The 15588-nt window shown below is 48.2% G+C and overlaps 22 non-coding genes across 22 annotated transcripts; all 22 read right to left on the bottom strand.

Annotated features, from left to right (window-relative positions):
- Positions 1-245: 245 nt before the first annotated feature.
- LOC143872274 (5S ribosomal RNA) lies at positions 246-364 on the bottom strand. Its single transcript, XR_013247030.1, has one exon. It is a non-coding gene; the product is annotated as a 5S ribosomal RNA (ribosomal RNA).
- Positions 365-961: 597 nt separating this feature from the next.
- On the bottom strand, positions 962-1080 carry LOC143872273 (5S ribosomal RNA). Its single transcript, XR_013247029.1, has one exon. It is a non-coding gene; the product is annotated as a 5S ribosomal RNA (ribosomal RNA).
- A 597-nt stretch (positions 1081-1677) lies between these two features.
- Positions 1678-1796, bottom strand: LOC143872272 (5S ribosomal RNA). Its single transcript, XR_013247028.1, has one exon. It is a non-coding gene; the product is annotated as a 5S ribosomal RNA (ribosomal RNA).
- A 597-nt stretch (positions 1797-2393) lies between these two features.
- On the bottom strand, positions 2394-2512 carry LOC143874938 (5S ribosomal RNA). Its single transcript, XR_013249607.1, has one exon. It is a non-coding gene; the product is annotated as a 5S ribosomal RNA (ribosomal RNA).
- Positions 2513-3109: 597 nt separating this feature from the next.
- LOC143872271 (5S ribosomal RNA) lies at positions 3110-3228 on the bottom strand. Its single transcript, XR_013247027.1, has one exon. It is a non-coding gene; the product is annotated as a 5S ribosomal RNA (ribosomal RNA).
- A 597-nt stretch (positions 3229-3825) lies between these two features.
- LOC143874350 (5S ribosomal RNA) lies at positions 3826-3944 on the bottom strand. The gene has a single exon (XR_013249033.1). It is a non-coding gene; the product is annotated as a 5S ribosomal RNA (ribosomal RNA).
- Positions 3945-4541: 597 nt separating this feature from the next.
- On the bottom strand, positions 4542-4660 carry LOC143872270 (5S ribosomal RNA). The gene has a single exon (XR_013247026.1). It is a non-coding gene; the product is annotated as a 5S ribosomal RNA (ribosomal RNA).
- Positions 4661-5257: 597 nt separating this feature from the next.
- LOC143872269 (5S ribosomal RNA) lies at positions 5258-5376 on the bottom strand. Its single transcript, XR_013247025.1, has one exon. It is a non-coding gene; the product is annotated as a 5S ribosomal RNA (ribosomal RNA).
- A 597-nt stretch (positions 5377-5973) lies between these two features.
- LOC143872268 (5S ribosomal RNA) lies at positions 5974-6092 on the bottom strand. Its single transcript, XR_013247024.1, has one exon. It is a non-coding gene; the product is annotated as a 5S ribosomal RNA (ribosomal RNA).
- A 597-nt stretch (positions 6093-6689) lies between these two features.
- On the bottom strand, positions 6690-6808 carry LOC143872266 (5S ribosomal RNA). The gene has a single exon (XR_013247022.1). It is a non-coding gene; the product is annotated as a 5S ribosomal RNA (ribosomal RNA).
- A 597-nt stretch (positions 6809-7405) lies between these two features.
- Positions 7406-7524, bottom strand: LOC143872265 (5S ribosomal RNA). Its single transcript, XR_013247021.1, has one exon. It is a non-coding gene; the product is annotated as a 5S ribosomal RNA (ribosomal RNA).
- Positions 7525-8121: 597 nt separating this feature from the next.
- Positions 8122-8240, bottom strand: LOC143874131 (5S ribosomal RNA). Its single transcript, XR_013248821.1, has one exon. It is a non-coding gene; the product is annotated as a 5S ribosomal RNA (ribosomal RNA).
- Positions 8241-8837: 597 nt separating this feature from the next.
- On the bottom strand, positions 8838-8956 carry LOC143872264 (5S ribosomal RNA). Its single transcript, XR_013247020.1, has one exon. It is a non-coding gene; the product is annotated as a 5S ribosomal RNA (ribosomal RNA).
- Positions 8957-9553: 597 nt separating this feature from the next.
- On the bottom strand, positions 9554-9672 carry LOC143874349 (5S ribosomal RNA). The gene has a single exon (XR_013249032.1). It is a non-coding gene; the product is annotated as a 5S ribosomal RNA (ribosomal RNA).
- A 597-nt stretch (positions 9673-10269) lies between these two features.
- On the bottom strand, positions 10270-10388 carry LOC143873726 (5S ribosomal RNA). Its single transcript, XR_013248429.1, has one exon. It is a non-coding gene; the product is annotated as a 5S ribosomal RNA (ribosomal RNA).
- A 597-nt stretch (positions 10389-10985) lies between these two features.
- Positions 10986-11104, bottom strand: LOC143872263 (5S ribosomal RNA). Its single transcript, XR_013247019.1, has one exon. It is a non-coding gene; the product is annotated as a 5S ribosomal RNA (ribosomal RNA).
- A 597-nt stretch (positions 11105-11701) lies between these two features.
- LOC143874513 (5S ribosomal RNA) lies at positions 11702-11820 on the bottom strand. Its single transcript, XR_013249190.1, has one exon. It is a non-coding gene; the product is annotated as a 5S ribosomal RNA (ribosomal RNA).
- A 597-nt stretch (positions 11821-12417) lies between these two features.
- LOC143872262 (5S ribosomal RNA) lies at positions 12418-12536 on the bottom strand. Its single transcript, XR_013247018.1, has one exon. It is a non-coding gene; the product is annotated as a 5S ribosomal RNA (ribosomal RNA).
- Positions 12537-13133: 597 nt separating this feature from the next.
- LOC143874184 (5S ribosomal RNA) lies at positions 13134-13252 on the bottom strand. Its single transcript, XR_013248872.1, has one exon. It is a non-coding gene; the product is annotated as a 5S ribosomal RNA (ribosomal RNA).
- Positions 13253-13849: 597 nt separating this feature from the next.
- LOC143873303 (5S ribosomal RNA) lies at positions 13850-13968 on the bottom strand. Its single transcript, XR_013248019.1, has one exon. It is a non-coding gene; the product is annotated as a 5S ribosomal RNA (ribosomal RNA).
- Positions 13969-14565: 597 nt separating this feature from the next.
- Positions 14566-14684, bottom strand: LOC143874348 (5S ribosomal RNA). The gene has a single exon (XR_013249031.1). It is a non-coding gene; the product is annotated as a 5S ribosomal RNA (ribosomal RNA).
- Positions 14685-15281: 597 nt separating this feature from the next.
- On the bottom strand, positions 15282-15400 carry LOC143874347 (5S ribosomal RNA). Its single transcript, XR_013249030.1, has one exon. It is a non-coding gene; the product is annotated as a 5S ribosomal RNA (ribosomal RNA).
- Positions 15401-15588: the final 188 nt, after the last annotated feature.

Here is a 15588-nt window from a genome sequence, read left to right as displayed (position 1 = left end):
AAACCCCCGCTATAATTTGACCGCAAATGAAATGTCAGAACGAATTCCGTTTATCGAATCAAACGACACTATCACCCCGCCATAATAAAGACCGGACGTCTTCGAATTCACCATCCGGAAGAAAATAAAAAGATCCGAACCGAAACGTAGGAGGCGACGCACTAAACGTGCGTTTCAGTTCGCATCGATGTTCCAGAACCGAAAGATTGTTCGAAAAAAGTGGTCGATAGCCGAAAAAAGTGACAGGGGTGCAACACGAGGACTTCCCAGGAGGTCACCCATCCTAGTACTACTCTCGCCCAAGCACGCTTAACTTCGGAGTTCTGATGGGATCCAGTGCATTTGTGCTGGTATGATCGCACCCAGCATGCCTTTCCATTGTCAAAGTAATAAAGAGTTTCCACTCGCATTGTCGTACGAAGTCCGTTTAAATGAAAGTGCGAAAAAATCCTGCTAGATGACACCGGATGGACGATCCGAGCATGTCGGGAAGCCGGATGACCGCCAGGGCTGTCATCGCGCGATGAATCTTCCCGAGTACCCCCGAATCAATATAAGAATCGCCACGATCTGACGGGCGGATCAAAAGTTATCGTCGGAACGATATTTGTGCACCAAGGGTAGCTCACCGCCAGTAAACACCTTCCGACCGGATTCATGACTCGCATCCACTAGTACACTCATGCGCTATAGCCTGTACGTTACTGAATCTGAACAAACCCCCGCTATAATTTGACCGCAAATGAAATGTCAGAACGAATTCCGTTTATCGAATCAAACGACACTATCACCCCGCCATAATAAAGACCGGACGTATTTGAATTCACTATCCGGCAGAAAATAAAAAGATCCCAACCGAAACGTAGGAGGCGTCGCACTAAACGTGCGTTTCAGTTCGCATCGATGTTCCAGAACCGAAAGATTGTTCGAAAAAAGTGGTAGATAGCCGAAAAAAGTGACAGGGGTGCAACACGAGGACTTCCCAGGAGGTCACCCATCCTAGTACTACTCTCGCCCAAGCACGCTTAACTTCGGAGTTCTGATGGGATCCAGTGCATTTGTGCTGGTATGATCGCACCCAGCATGCCTCTCCATTGTCAAAGTAATAAAGAGTTTCCACTCGCATTGTCGTACGAAGTCCGTTTAAATGAAAGTGCGAAAAAATCCTGCTAGATGACACCGGATGGACGATCCGAGCATGTCGGAAAGCCGGATGACCGCCAAGGCTGTCATCGCGCGATTAATCTTCCCGAGTACCCCCGAATCAATATAAGAATCGCCACGATCTGACGGGCGGATCAAAAGTTATCGTCGGAACGATATTTGTGCACCAAGGGTAGCTCACGGCCAGTAAACACCTTCCGACCGGATTCATGACTCGCATCCACTAGTACACTCATCCGCTATAGCCTGTACGTCACTGAATCTGAACAAACCCCCGCTATAATTTGACCGCAAATGAAATGTCAGAACGAATTCCGTTTATCGAATCAAACGACACTATCACCCCGCCATAATAAAGACCGGACGTCTTTGAATTCACCATCCGGAAGAAAATAAAAAGATCCGAACCGAAACGTAGGAGGCGTCGCAATAAACGTGCGTTTCAGTTCGCATCGATGTTCCAGAACCGAAAGATTGTTCGAAAAAAGTGGTAGATAGCCGAAAAAAGTGACTGGGGTGCAACACGAGGACTTCCCAGGAGGTCACCCATCCTAGTACTACTCTCGCCCAAGCACGCTTAACTTCGGAGTTCTGATGGGATCCAGTGCATTTGTGCTGGTATGATCGCACCCAGCATGCCTCTCCATTGTCAAAGTAATAAAGAGTTTCCACTCGCATTGTCGTACGAAGTTCGTTTAAATGAAAGTGCGAAAAAATCCTGCTAGATGACACCGGATGGACGATCCGAGCATGTCGGAAAGCCGGATGACCGCCAGGGCTGTCATCGCGCGATGAATCTTCCCGAGTACCCCCGAATCAATATAAGAATCGCGACGATCTGACGGGCGGATCAAAAGTTATCGTCGGAACGATATTTGTGCACCAAGGGTAGCTCACGGCCAGTAAACACCTTCCGACCGGATTCATGACTCGCATCCACTAGTACACTCATCCGCTATAGCCTGTACGTCACTGAATCTGAACAAACCCCCGCTATAATTTGACCGCAAATGAAATGTCAGAACGAATTCCGTTTATCGAATCAAACGACAGTATCACCCCGCCATAATAAAGACCGGACGTCTTCGAATTCACCATCCGGAAAAAAATAAAAAGATCCGAACCGAAACCTAGGAGGCGACGCACTAAACGTGCGTTTCAGTTCGCTTCGATATTCCAGAACCGAAAGATTGTTCGAAAAAAGTGGTAGAAAGCCGAAAAAAGTGACAGGGGTGCAACACGATGACTTCCCAGGAGGTCACCCATCCTAGTACTACTCTCGCCCAAGCACGCTTAACTTCGGGGTTCTGATGGGATCCAGTGCATTTGTGCTGGTATGATCGCACCCAGCATGCCTCTCCAATGTCAAAGTAATAAAGAGTTTCCACTTACATTGTCGTACGAAGTCCGTTTAAATGAAAGTGCGAAAAAATCCTGCTAGATGACATCGTATGGACGATCCGAGCATGTCGGGAAGCCGGATGACCGCCAGGGCTGTCATCGCGCGATGAATCTTCCCGATTACCCCCGAATCAATATAAGAATCGCCACGATCTGACGGGCGGATCAAAAGTTATCGTCGGAACGATATTTGTGCACCAAGGGTAGCTCACGGCCAGTAAACACCTTCCGACCGGATTCATGACTCGCATCCACTAGTACACTCATCCGCTATAGCCTGTACGTTACTGAATCTGAACAAACCCCCGCTATAATTTGACCGCAAATGAAATGTCAGAACGAATTCCGTTTATCGAATCAAACGACACTATCACCCCGCCATAATAAAGACCGGACGTATTTGAATTCACTATCCGGCAGAAAATAAAAAGATCCCAACCGAAACGTAGGAGGCGTCGCACTAAACGTGCGTATCAGTTCGCATCGATGTTCAAGAACCGAAAGATTGTTCGAAAAAAGTGGTAGATAGCCGAAAAAAGTGACAGGGGTGCAACACGAGGACTTCCCAGGAGGTCACCCATCCTAGTACTACTCTCGCCCAAGCACGCTTAACTTCGGAGTTCTGATGGGATCCAGTGCATTTGTGCTGGTATGATCGCACCCAGCATGCCTCTCCATTGTCAAAGTAATAAAGAGTTTCCACTCGCATTGTCGTACGAAGTCCGTTTAAATGAAAGTGCGAAAAAATCCTGCTAGATGACACCGGATGGACGATCCGAGCATGTCGGAAAGCCGGATGACCGCCAGGGCTGTCATCGCGCGATGAATCTTCCCGAGTACCCCCGAATCAATATAAGAATCGCCACGATCTGACGGGCGGATCAAAAGTTATCGTCGGAACGATATTTGTGCACCAAGGGTAGCTCACGGCCAGTAAACACCTTCCGACCGGATTCATGACTCGCATCCACTAGTACACTCATCCGCTATAGCCTGTACGTCACTGAATCTGAACAAACCCCCGCTATAATTTGACCGCAAATGAAATGTCAGAACGAATTCCGTTTATCGAATCAAACGACACTATCACCCCGCCATAATAAAGACCGGACGTCTTTGAATTCACCATCCGGAAGAAAATAAAAAGATCCGAACCGAAACGTAGGAGGCGACGCACTAAACGTGCGTTTCAGTTCGCATCGATGTTCCAGAACCGAAAGATTGTTCGAAAAAAGTGGTAGATAGCCGAAAAAAGTGACAGGGGTGCAACACGAGGACTTCCCAGGAGGTCACCCATCGTAGTACTACTCTCGCCCAAGCACGCCTAACTTCGGAGTTCTGATGGGATCCAGTGCATTTGTGCTGGTATGATCGCACCCAGCATGCCTCTCCATTGTCAAAGTAATAAAGAGTTTCCACTCGCATTGTCGTACGAAGTCCGTTTAAATGAAAGTGCGAAAAAATCCTGCTAGATGACACCGGATGGACGATCCGAGCATGTCGGAAAGCCGGATGACCGCCAGGGCTGTCATCGCGCGATGAATCTTCCCGAGTACCCCCGAATCAATATAAGAATCGCCACGATCTGACGGGCGGATCAAAAGTTATCGTCGGAACGATATTTGTGCACCAAGGGTAGCTCACGGCCAGTAAACACCTTCCGACCGGATTCATGACTCGCATCCACTAGTACACTCATCCGCTATAGCCTGTACGTCACTGAATCTGAACAAACCCCCGCTATAATTTGACCGCAAATGAAATGTCAGAACGAATTCCGTTTATCGAATCAAACGACACTATCACCCCGCCATAATAAAGACCGGACGTCTTCGAATTCACCATCCGGAAGAAAATAAAAAGATCCGAACCGAAACGTAGGAGGCGACGCACTAAACGTGCGTTTCAGTTCGCATCGATGTTCCAGAACCGAAAGATTGTTCGAAAAAAGTGGTCGATAGCCGAAAAAAGTGACAGGGGTGCAACACGAGGACTTCCCAGGAGGTCACCCATCCTAGTACTACTCTCGCCCAAGCACGCTTAACTTCGGAGTTCTGATGGGATCCAGTGCATTTGTGCTGGTATGATCGCACCCAGCATGCCTTTCCATTGTCAAAGTAATAAAGAGTTTCCACTCGCATTGTCGTACGAAGTCCGTTTAAATGAAAGTGCGAAAAAATCCTGCTAGATGACACCGGATGGACGATCCGAGCATGTCGGGAAGCCGGATGACCGCCAGGGCTGTCATCGCGCGATGAATCTTCCCGAGTACCCCCGAATCAATATAAGAATCGCCACGATCTGACGGGCGGATCAAAAGTTATCGTCGGAACGATATTTGTGCACCAAGGGTAGCTCACCGCCAGTAAACACCTTCCGACCGGATTCATGACTCGCATCCACTAGTACACTCATCCGCTATAGCCTGTACGTTACTGAATCTGAACAAACCCCCGCTATAATTTGACCGCAAATGAAATGTCAGAACGAATTCCGTTTATCGAATCAAACGACACTATCACCCCGCCATAATAAAGACCGGACGTATTTGAATTCACTATCCGGCAGAAAATAAAAAGATCCCAACCGAAACGTAGGAGGCGTCGCACTAAACGTGCGTTTCAGTTCGCATCGATGTTCCAGAACCGAAAGATTGTTCGAAAAAAGTGGTAGATAGCCGAAAAAAGTGACAGGGGTGCAACACGAGGACTTCCCAGGAGGTCACCCATCCTAGTACTACTCTCGCCCAAGCACGCTTAACTTCGGAGTTCTGATGGGATCCAGTGCATTTGTGCTGGTATGATCGCACCCAGCATGCCTCTCCATTGTCAAAGTAATAAAGAGTTTCCACTCGCATTGTCGTACGAAGTCCGTTTAAATGAAAGTGCGAAAAAATCCTGCTAGATGACACCGGATGGACGATCCGAGCATGTCGGAAAGCCGGATGACCGCCAAGGCTGTCATCGCGCGATGAATCTTCCCGAGTACCCCCGAATCAATATAAGAATCGCCACGATCTGACGGGCGGATCAAAAGTTATCGTCGGAACGATATTTGTGCACCAAGGGTAGCTCACGGCCAGTAAACACCTTCCGACCGGATTCATGACTCGCATCCACTAGTACACTCATCCGCTATAGCCTGTACGTCACTGAATCTGAACAAACCCCCGCTATAATTTGACCGCAAATGAAATGTCAGAACGAATTCCGTTTATCGAATCAAACGACACTATCACCCCGCCATAATAAAGACCGGACGTCTTCGAATTCACCATCCGGAAGAAAATAAAAAGATCCGAACCGAAACGTAGGAGGCGACGCACTAAACGTGCGTTTCAGTTCGCATCGATGTTCCAGAACCGAAAGATTGTTCGAAAAAAGTGGTCGATAGCCGAAAAAAGTGACAGGGGTGCAACACGAGGACTTCCCAGGAGGTCACCCATCCTAGTACTACTCTCGCCCAAGCACGCTTAACTTCGGAGTTCTGATGGGATCCAGTGCATTTGTGCTGGTATGATCGCACCCAGCATGCCTTTCCATTGTCAAAGTAATAAAGAGTTTCCACTCGCATTGTCGTACGAAGTCCGTTTAAATGAAAGTGCGAAAAAATCCTGCTAGATGACACCGGATGGACGATCCGAGCATGTCGGGAAGCCGGATGACCGCCAGGGCTGTCATCGCGCGATGAATCTTCCCGAGTACCCCCGAATCAATATAAGAATCGCCACGATCTGACGGGCGGATCAAAAGTTATCGTCGGAACGATATTTGTGCACCAAGGGTAGCTCACCGCCAGTAAACACCTTCCGACCGGATTCATGACTCGCATCCACTAGTACACTCATCCGCTATAGCCTGTACGTTACTGAATCTGAACAAACCCCCGCTATAATTTGACCGCAAATGAAATGTCAGAACGAATTCCGTTTATCGAATCAAACGACACTATCACCCCGCCATAATAAAGACCGGACGTATTTGAATTCACTATCCGGCAGAAAATAAAAAGATCCCAACCGAAACGTAGGAGGCGTCGCACTAAACGTGCGTTTCAGTTCGCATCGATGTTCCAGAACCGAAAGATTGTTCGAAAAAAGTGGTAGATAGCCGAAAAAAGTGACAGGGGTGCAACACGAGGACTTCCCAGGAGGTCACCCATCCTAGTACTACTCTCGCCCAAGCACGCTTAACTTCGGAGTTCTGATGGGATCCAGTGCATTTGTGCTGGTATGATCGCACCCAGCATGCCTCTCCATTGTCAAAGTAATAAAGAGTTTCCACTCGCATTGTCGTACGAAGTCCGTTTAAATGAAAGTGCGAAAAAATCCTGCTAGATGACACCGGATGGACGATCCGAGCATGTCGGAAAGCCGGATGACCGCCAAGGCTGTCATCGCGCGATTAATCTTCCCGAGTACCCCCGAATCAATATAAGAATCGCCACGATCTGACGGGCGGATCAAAAGTTATCGTCGGAACGATATTTGTGCACCAAGGGTAGCTCACGGCCAGTAAACACCTTCCGACCGGATTCATGACTCGCATCCACTAGTACACTCATCCGCTATAGCCTGTACGTCACTGAATCTGAACAAACCCCCGCTATAATTTGACCGCAAATGAAATGTCAGAACGAATTCCGTTTATCGAATCAAACGACACTATCACCCCGCCATAATAAAGACCGGACGTCTTTGAATTCACCATCCGGAAGAAAATAAAAAGATCCGAACCGAAACGTAGGAGGCGTCGCAATAAACGTGCGTTTCAGTTCGCATCGATGTTCCAGAACCGAAAGATTGTTCGAAAAAAGTGGTAGATAGCCGAAAAAAGTGACTGGGGTGCAACACGAGGACTTCCCAGGAGGTCACCCATCCTAGTACTACTCTCGCCCAAGCACGCTTAACTTCGGAGTTCTGATGGGATCCAGTGCATTTGTGCTGGTATGATCGCACCCAGCATGCCTCTCCATTGTCAAAGTAATAAAGAGTTTCCACTCGCATTGTCGTACGAAGTTCGTTTAAATGAAAGTGCGAAAAAATCCTGCTAGATGACACCGGATGGACGATCCGAGCATGTCGGAAAGCCGGATGACCGCCAGGGCTGTCATCGCGCGATGAATCTTCCCGAGTACCCCCGAATCAATATAAGAATCGCGACGATCTGACGGACGGATCAAAAGTTATCGTCGGAACGATATTTGTGCACCAAGGGTAGCTCACGGCCAGTAAACACCTTCCGACCGGATTCATGACTCGCATCCACTAGTACACTCATCCGCTATAGCCTGTACGTCACTGAATCTGAACAAACCCCCGCTATAATTTGACCGCAAATGAAATGTCAGAACGAATTCCGTTTATCGAATCAAACGACAGTATCACCCCGCCATAATAAAGACCGGACGTCTTCGAATTCACCATCCGGAAAAAAATAAAAAGATCCGAACCGAAACCTAGGAGGCGACGCACTAAACGTGCGTTTCAGTTCGCTTCGATATTCCAGAACCGAAAGATTGTTCGAAAAAAGTGGTAGAAAGCCGAAAAAAGTGACAGGGGTGCAACACGAGGACTTCCCAGGAGGTCACCCATCCTAGTACTACTCTCGCCCAAGCACGCTTAACTTCGGGGTTCTGATGGGATCCAGTGCATTTGTGCTGGTATGATCGCACCCAGCATGCCTCTCCAATGTCAAAGTAATAAAGAGTTTCCACTTACATTGTCGTACGAAGTCCGTTTAAATGAAAGTGCGAAAAAATCCTGCTAGATGACATCGTATGGACGATCCGAGCATGTCGGGAAGCCGGATGACCGCCAGGGCTGTCATCGCGCGATGAATCTTCCCGATTACCCCCGAATCAATATAAGAATCGCCACGATCTGACGGGCGGATCAAAAGTTATCGTCGGAACGATATTTGTGCACCAAGGGTAGCTCACGGCCAGTAAACACCTTCCGACCGGATTCATGACTCGCATCCACTAGTACACTCATCCGCTATAGCCTGTACGTTACTGAATCTGAACAAACCCCCGTTATAATTTGACCGCAAATGAAATGTCAGAACGAATTCCGTTTATCGAATCAAACGACACTATCACCCCGCCATAATAAAGACCGGACGTATTTGAATTCACTATCCGGCAGAAAATAAAAAGATCCCAACCGAAACGTAGGAGGCGTCGCACTAAACGTGCGTATCAGTTCGCATCGATGTTCAAGAACCGAAAGATTGTTCGAAAAAAGTGGTAGATAGCCGAAAAAAGTGACAGGGGTGCAACACGAGGACTTCCCAGGAGGTCACCCATCCTAGTACTACTCTCGCCCAAGCACGCTTAACTTCGGAGTTCTGATGGGATCCAGTGCATTTGTGCTGGTATGATCGCACCCAGCATGCCTCTCCATTGTCAAAGTAATAAAGAGTTTCCACTCGCATTGTCGTACGAAGTCCGTTTAAATGAAAGTGCGAAAAAATCCTGCTAGATGACACCGGATGGACGATCCGAGCATGTCGGAAAGCCGGATGACCGCCAGGGCTGTCATCGCGCGATGAATCTTCCCGAGTACCCCCGAATCAATATAAGAATCGCCACGATCTGACGGGCGGATCAAAAGTTATCGTCGGAACGATATTTGTGCACCAAGGGTAGCTCACGGCCAGTAAACACCTTCCGACCGGATTCATGACTCGCATCCACTAGTACACTCATCCGCTATAGCCTGTACGTCACTGAATCTGAACAAACCCCCGCTATAATTTGACCGCAAATGAAATGTCAGAACGAATTCCGTTTATCGAATCAAACGACACTATCACCCCGCCATAATAAAGACCGGACGTCTTTGAATTCACCATCCGGAAGAAAATAAAAAGATCCGAACCGAAACGTAGGAGGCGACGCACTAAACGTGCGTTTCAGTTCGCATCGATGTTCCAGAACCGAAAGATTGTTCGAAAAAAGTGGTAGATAGCCGAAAAAAGTGACAGGGGTGCAACACGAGGACTTCCCAGGAGGTCACCCATCGTAGTACTACTCTCGCCCAAGCACGCCTAACTTCGGAGTTCTGATGGGATCCAGTGCATTTGTGCTGGTATGATCGCACCCAGCATGCCTCTCCATTGTCAAAGTAATAAAGAGTTTCCACTCGCATTGTCGTACGAAGTCCGTTTAAATGAAAGTGCAAAAAAATCCTGCTAGATGACACCGGATGGACGATCCGAGCATGTCGGGAAGCCGGATGGCCGCAAGGGCTGTCATCGCGCGATTAATCTTCCCGAGTACCCCCGAATCAATATAAGAATCGCTACGATCTGACGGGCGGATCAAAAGTTATCGTCGGAACGATATTTGTGCACCAAGGGTAGCTCACGGCCAGTAAACACCTTCCGACCGGATTCATGACTCGCATCCACTAGTACACTCATCCGCTATAGCCTGTACGTCACTGAATCTGAACAAACCCCCGCTATAATTTGACCGCAAATGAAATGTCAGAACGAATTCCGTTTATCGAATCAAACGACACTATCACCCCGCCATAATAAAGACCGGACGTCTTCGAATTCACCATCCGGAAGAAAATAAAAAGATCCGAACCGAAACGTAGGAGGCGACGCACTAAACGTGCGTTTCAGTTCGCATCGATGTTCCAGAACCGAAAGATTGTTCGAAAAAAGTGGTCGATAGCCGAAAAAAGTGACAGGGGTGCAACACGAGGACTTCCCAGGAGGTCACCCATCGTAGTACTACTCTCGCCCAAGCACACCTAACTTCGGAGTTCTGATGGGATCCAGTGCATTTGTGCTGGTATGATCGCACCCAGCATGCCTCTCCATTGTCAAAGTAATAAAGAGTTTCCACTCGCATTGTCGTACGAAGTCCGTTTAAATGAAAGTGCAAAAAAATCCTGCTAGATGACACCGGATGGACGATCCGAGCATGTCGGGAAGCCGGATGGCCGCAAGGGCTGTCATCGCGCGATTAATCTTCCCGAGTACCCCCGAATCAATATAAGAATCGCTGCGATCTGACGGGCGGATCAAAAGTTATCGTCGGAACGATATTTGTGCACCAAGGGTAGCTCACGGCCAGTAAACACCTTCCGACCGGATTCATGACTCGCATCCACTAGTACACTCATCCGCTATAGCCTGTACGTCACTGAATCTGAACAAACCCCCGCTATAATTTGACCGCAAATGAAATGTCAGAACGAATTCCGTTTATCGAATCAAACGACACTATCACCCCGCCATAATAAAGACCGGACGTCTTCGAATTCACCATCCGGAAGAAAATAAAAAGATCCGAACCGAAACGTAGGAGGCGACGCACTAAACGTGCGTTTCAGTTCGCATCGATGTTCCAGAACCGAAAGATTGTTCGAAAAAAGTGGTCGATAGCCGAAAAAAGTGACAGGGGTGCAACACGAGGACTTCCCAGGAGGTCACCCATCCTAGTACTACTCTCGCCCAAGCACGCTTAACTTCGGAGTTCTGATGGGATCCAGTGCATTTGTGCTGGTATGATCGCACCCAGCATGCCTTTCCATTGTCAAAGTAATAAAGAGTTTCCACTCGCATTGTCGTACGAAGTCCGTTTAAATGAAAGTGCGAAAAAATCCTGCTAGATGACACCGGATGGACGATCCGAGCATGTCGGGAAGCCGGATGACCGCCAGGGCTGTCATCGCGCGATGAATCTTCCCGAGTACCCCCGAATCAATATAAGAATCGCCACGATCTGACGGGCGGATCAAAAGTTATCGTCGGAACGATATTTGTGCACCAAGGGTAGCTCACCGCCAGTAAACACCTTCCGACCGGATTCATGACTCGCATCCACTAGTACACTCATCCGCTATAGCCTGTACGTTACTGAATCTGAACAAACCCCCGCTATAATTTGACCGCAAATGAAATGTCAGAACGAATTCCGTTTATCGAATCAAACGACACTATCACCCCGCCATAATAAAGACCGGACGTATTTGAATTCACTATCCGGCAGAAAATAAAAAGATCCCAACCGAAACGTAGGAGGCGTCGCACTAAACGTGCGTTTCAGTTCGCATCGATGTTCCAGAACCGAAAGATTGTTCGAAAAAAGTGGTAGATAGCCGAAAAAAGTGACAGGGGTGCAACACGAGGACTTCCCAGGATGTCACCCATCCTAGTACTACTCTCGCCCAAGCACGCTTAACTTCGGAGTTCTGATGGGATCCAGTGCATTTGTGCTGGTATGATCGCACCCAGCATGCCTCTCCATTGTCAAAGTAATAAAGAGTTTCCACTCGCATTGTCGTACGAAGTCCGTTTAAATGAAAGTGCGAAAAAATCCTGCTAGATGACACCGGATGGACGATCCGAGCATGTCGGAAAGCCGGATGACCGCCAAGGCTGTCATCGCGCGATTAATCTTCCCGAGTACCGCCGAATCAATATAAGAATCGCCACGATCTGACGGGCGGATCAAAAGTTATCGTCGGAACGATATTTGTGCACCAAGGGTAGCTCACGGCCAGTAAACACCTTCCGACCGGATTCATGACTCGCATCCACTAGTACCCTCATCCGCTATAGCCTGTACGTCACTGAATCTGAACAAACCCCCGCTATAATTTGACCGCAAATGAAATGTCAGAACGAATTCCGTTTATCGAATCAAACGACACTATCACCCCGCCATAATAAAGACCGGACGTCTTTGAATTCACCATCCGGAAGAAAATAAAAAGATCCGAACCGAAACGTAGGAGGCGACGCACTAAACGTGCGTTTCAGTTCGCATCGATGTTCCAGAACCGAAAGATTGTTCGAAAAAAGTGGTAGATAGCCGAAAAAAGTGACAGGGGTGCAACACGAGGACTTCCCAGGAGGTCACCCATCCTAGTACTACTCTCGCCCAAGCACGCTTAACTTCGGAGTTCTGATGGGATCCAGTGCATTTGTGCTGGTATGATCGCACCCAGCATGCCTCTCCATTGTCAAAGTAATAAAGAGTTTCCACTCGCATTGTCGTACGAAGTCCGTTTAAATGAAAGTGCGAAAAAATCCTGCTAGATGACACCGGATGGACGATCCGAGCATGTCGGAAAGCCGGATGACCGCCAGGGCTGTCATCGCGCGATGAATCTTCCCGAGTACCCCCGAATCAATATAAGAATCGCGACGATCTGACGGGCGGATCAAAAGTTATCGTCGGAACGATATTTGTGCACCAAGGGTAGCTCACGGCCAGTAAACACCTTCCGACCGGATTCATGACTCGCATCCACTAGTACACTCATCCGCTATAGCCTGTACGTCACTGAATCTGAACAAACCCCCGCTATAATTTGACCGCAAATGAAATGTCAGAACGAATTCCGTTTATCGAATCAAACGACAGTATCACCCCGCCATAATAAAGACCGGACGTCTTCGAATTCACCATCCGGAAGAAAATAAAAAGATCCGAACCGAAACCTAGGAGGCGACGCACTAAACGTGCGTTTCAGTTCGCTTCGATATTCCAGAACCGAAAGATTGTTCGAAAAAAGTGGTAGAAAGCCGAAAAAAGTGACAGGGGTGCAACACGAGGACTTCCCAGGAGGTCACCCATCCTAGTACTACTCTCGCCCAAGCACGCTTAACTTCGGGGTTCTGATGGGATCCAGTGCATTTGTGCTGGTATGATTGCACCCAGCATGCCTCTCCAATGTCAAAGTAATAAAGAGTTTCCACTTACATTGTCGTACGAAGTCCGTTTAAATGAAAGTGCGAAAAAATCCTGCTAGATGACATCGTATGGACGATCCGAGCATGTCGGGAAGCCGGATGACCGCCATGGCTGTCATCGCGCGATGAATCTTCCCGATTACCCCCGAATCAATATAAGAATCGCCACGATCTGACGGGCGGATCAAAAGTTATCGTCGGAACGATATTTGTGCACCAAGGGTAGCTCACGGCCAGTAAACACCTTCCGATCGGATTCATGACTCGCATCCACTAGTACACTCATCCGCTATAGCCTGTACGTTACTGAATCTGAACAAACCCCCGCTATAATTTGACCGCAAATGAAATGTCAGAACGAATTCCGTTTATCGAATCAAACGACACTATCACCCCGCCATAATAAAGACCGGACGTATTTGAATTCACTATCCGGCAGAAAATAAAAAGATCCCAACCGAAACGTAGGAGGCGTCGCACTAAACGTGCGTATCAGTTCGCATCGATGTTCAAGAACCGAAAGATTGTTCGAAAAAAGTGGTAGATAGCCGAAAAAAGTGACAGGGGTGCAACACGAGGACTTCCTAGGAGGTCACCCATCCTAGTACTACTCTCGCCCAAGCACGCTTAACTTCGGAGTTCTGATGGGATCCAGTGCATTTGTGCTGGTATGATCGCACCCAGCATGCCTCTCCATTGTCAAAGTAATAAAGAGTTTCCACTCGCATTGTCGTACGAAGTCCGTTTAAATGAAAGTGCGAAAAAATCCTGCTAGATGACACCGGATGGACGATCCGAGCATGTCGAAAAGCCGGATGACCGCCAGGGCTGTCATCGCGCGATGAATCTTCCCGAGTACCCCCGAATCAATATAAGAATCGCCACGATCTGACGGGTGGATCAAAAGTTATCGTCGGAACGATATTTGTGCACCAAGGGTAGCTCACGGCCAGTAAACACCTTCCGACCGGATTCATGACTCGCATCCACTAGTACACTCATCCGCTATAGCCTGTACGTCACTGAATCTGAACAAACCCCCGCTATAATTTGACCGCAAATGAAATGTCAGAACGAATTCCGTTTATCGAATCAAACGACACTATCACCCCGCCATAATAAAGACCGGACGTCTTTGAATTCACCATCCGGAAGAAAATAAAAAGATCCGAACCGAAACGTAGGAGGCGACGCACTAAACGTGCGTTTCAGTTCGCATCGATGTTCCAGAACCGAAAGATTGTTCGAAAAAAGTGGTAGATAGCCGAAAAAAGTGACAGGGGTGCAACACGAGGACTTCCCAGGAGGTCACCCATCGTAGTACTACTCTCGCCCAAGCACGCCTAACTTCGGAGTTCTGATGGGATCCAGTGCATTTGTGCTGGTATGATCGCACCCAGCATGCCTCTCCATTGTCAAAGTAATAAAGAGTTTCCACTCGCATTGTCGTACGAAGTCCGTTTAAATGAAAGTGCAAAAAAATCCTGCTAGATGACACCGGATGGACGATCCGAGCATGTCGGGAAGCCGGATGGCCGCAAGGGCTGTCATCGCGCGATTAATCTTCCCGAGTACCCCCGAATCAATATAAGAATCGCTACGATCTGACGGGCGGATCAAAAGTTATCGTCGGAACGATATTTGTGCACCAAGGGTAGCTCACGGCCATTAAACACCTTCCGACCGGATTCATGACTCGCATCCACTAGTACACTCATCTGCTATAGCCTGTACGTCACTGAATCTGAACAAACCCCCGCTATAATTTGACCGCAAATGAAATGTCAGAACGAATTCCGTTTATCGAATCAAACGACACTATCACCCCGCCATAATAAAGACCGGACGTCTTTGAATTCACCATCCGGAAGAAAATAAAAAGATCCGAACCGAAACGTAGGAGGCGACGCACTAAACGTGCGTTTCAGTTCGCATCGATGTTCCAGAACCGAAAGATTGTTCGAAAAAAGTGGTAGATAGCCGAAAAAAGTGACAGGGGTGCAACACGAGGACTTCCCAGGAGGTCACCCATCGTAGTACTACTCTCGCCCAAGCACGCCTAACTTCGGAGTTCTGATGGGATCCAGTGCATTTGTGCTGGTATGATCGCACCCAGCATGCCTCTCCATTGTCAAAGTAATAAAGAGTTTCCACTCGCATTGTCGTACGAAGTCCGTTTAAATGAAAGTGCAAAAAAATCCTGCTAGATGACACCGGATGGACGATCCGAGCATGTCGGGAAGCCGGATGGCCGCAAGGGCTGTCATCGCGCGATTAATCTTCCCGAGTACCCCCGAATCAA

The sequence above is a fragment of the Tasmannia lanceolata genome, unplaced genomic scaffold (genome assembly GCF_043159265.1).
Source record: "Tasmannia lanceolata isolate RefF3 unplaced genomic scaffold, GAP_Taslan_0.1 ptg000003l, whole genome shotgun sequence".
NCBI classification, from domain to species: Eukaryota; Viridiplantae; Streptophyta; class Magnoliopsida; order Canellales; family Winteraceae; genus Tasmannia; species Tasmannia lanceolata.
The sequence above is the reverse complement of the archived record's forward strand: the minus strand, read 5'-3'. Positions and strand labels throughout refer to the sequence as shown.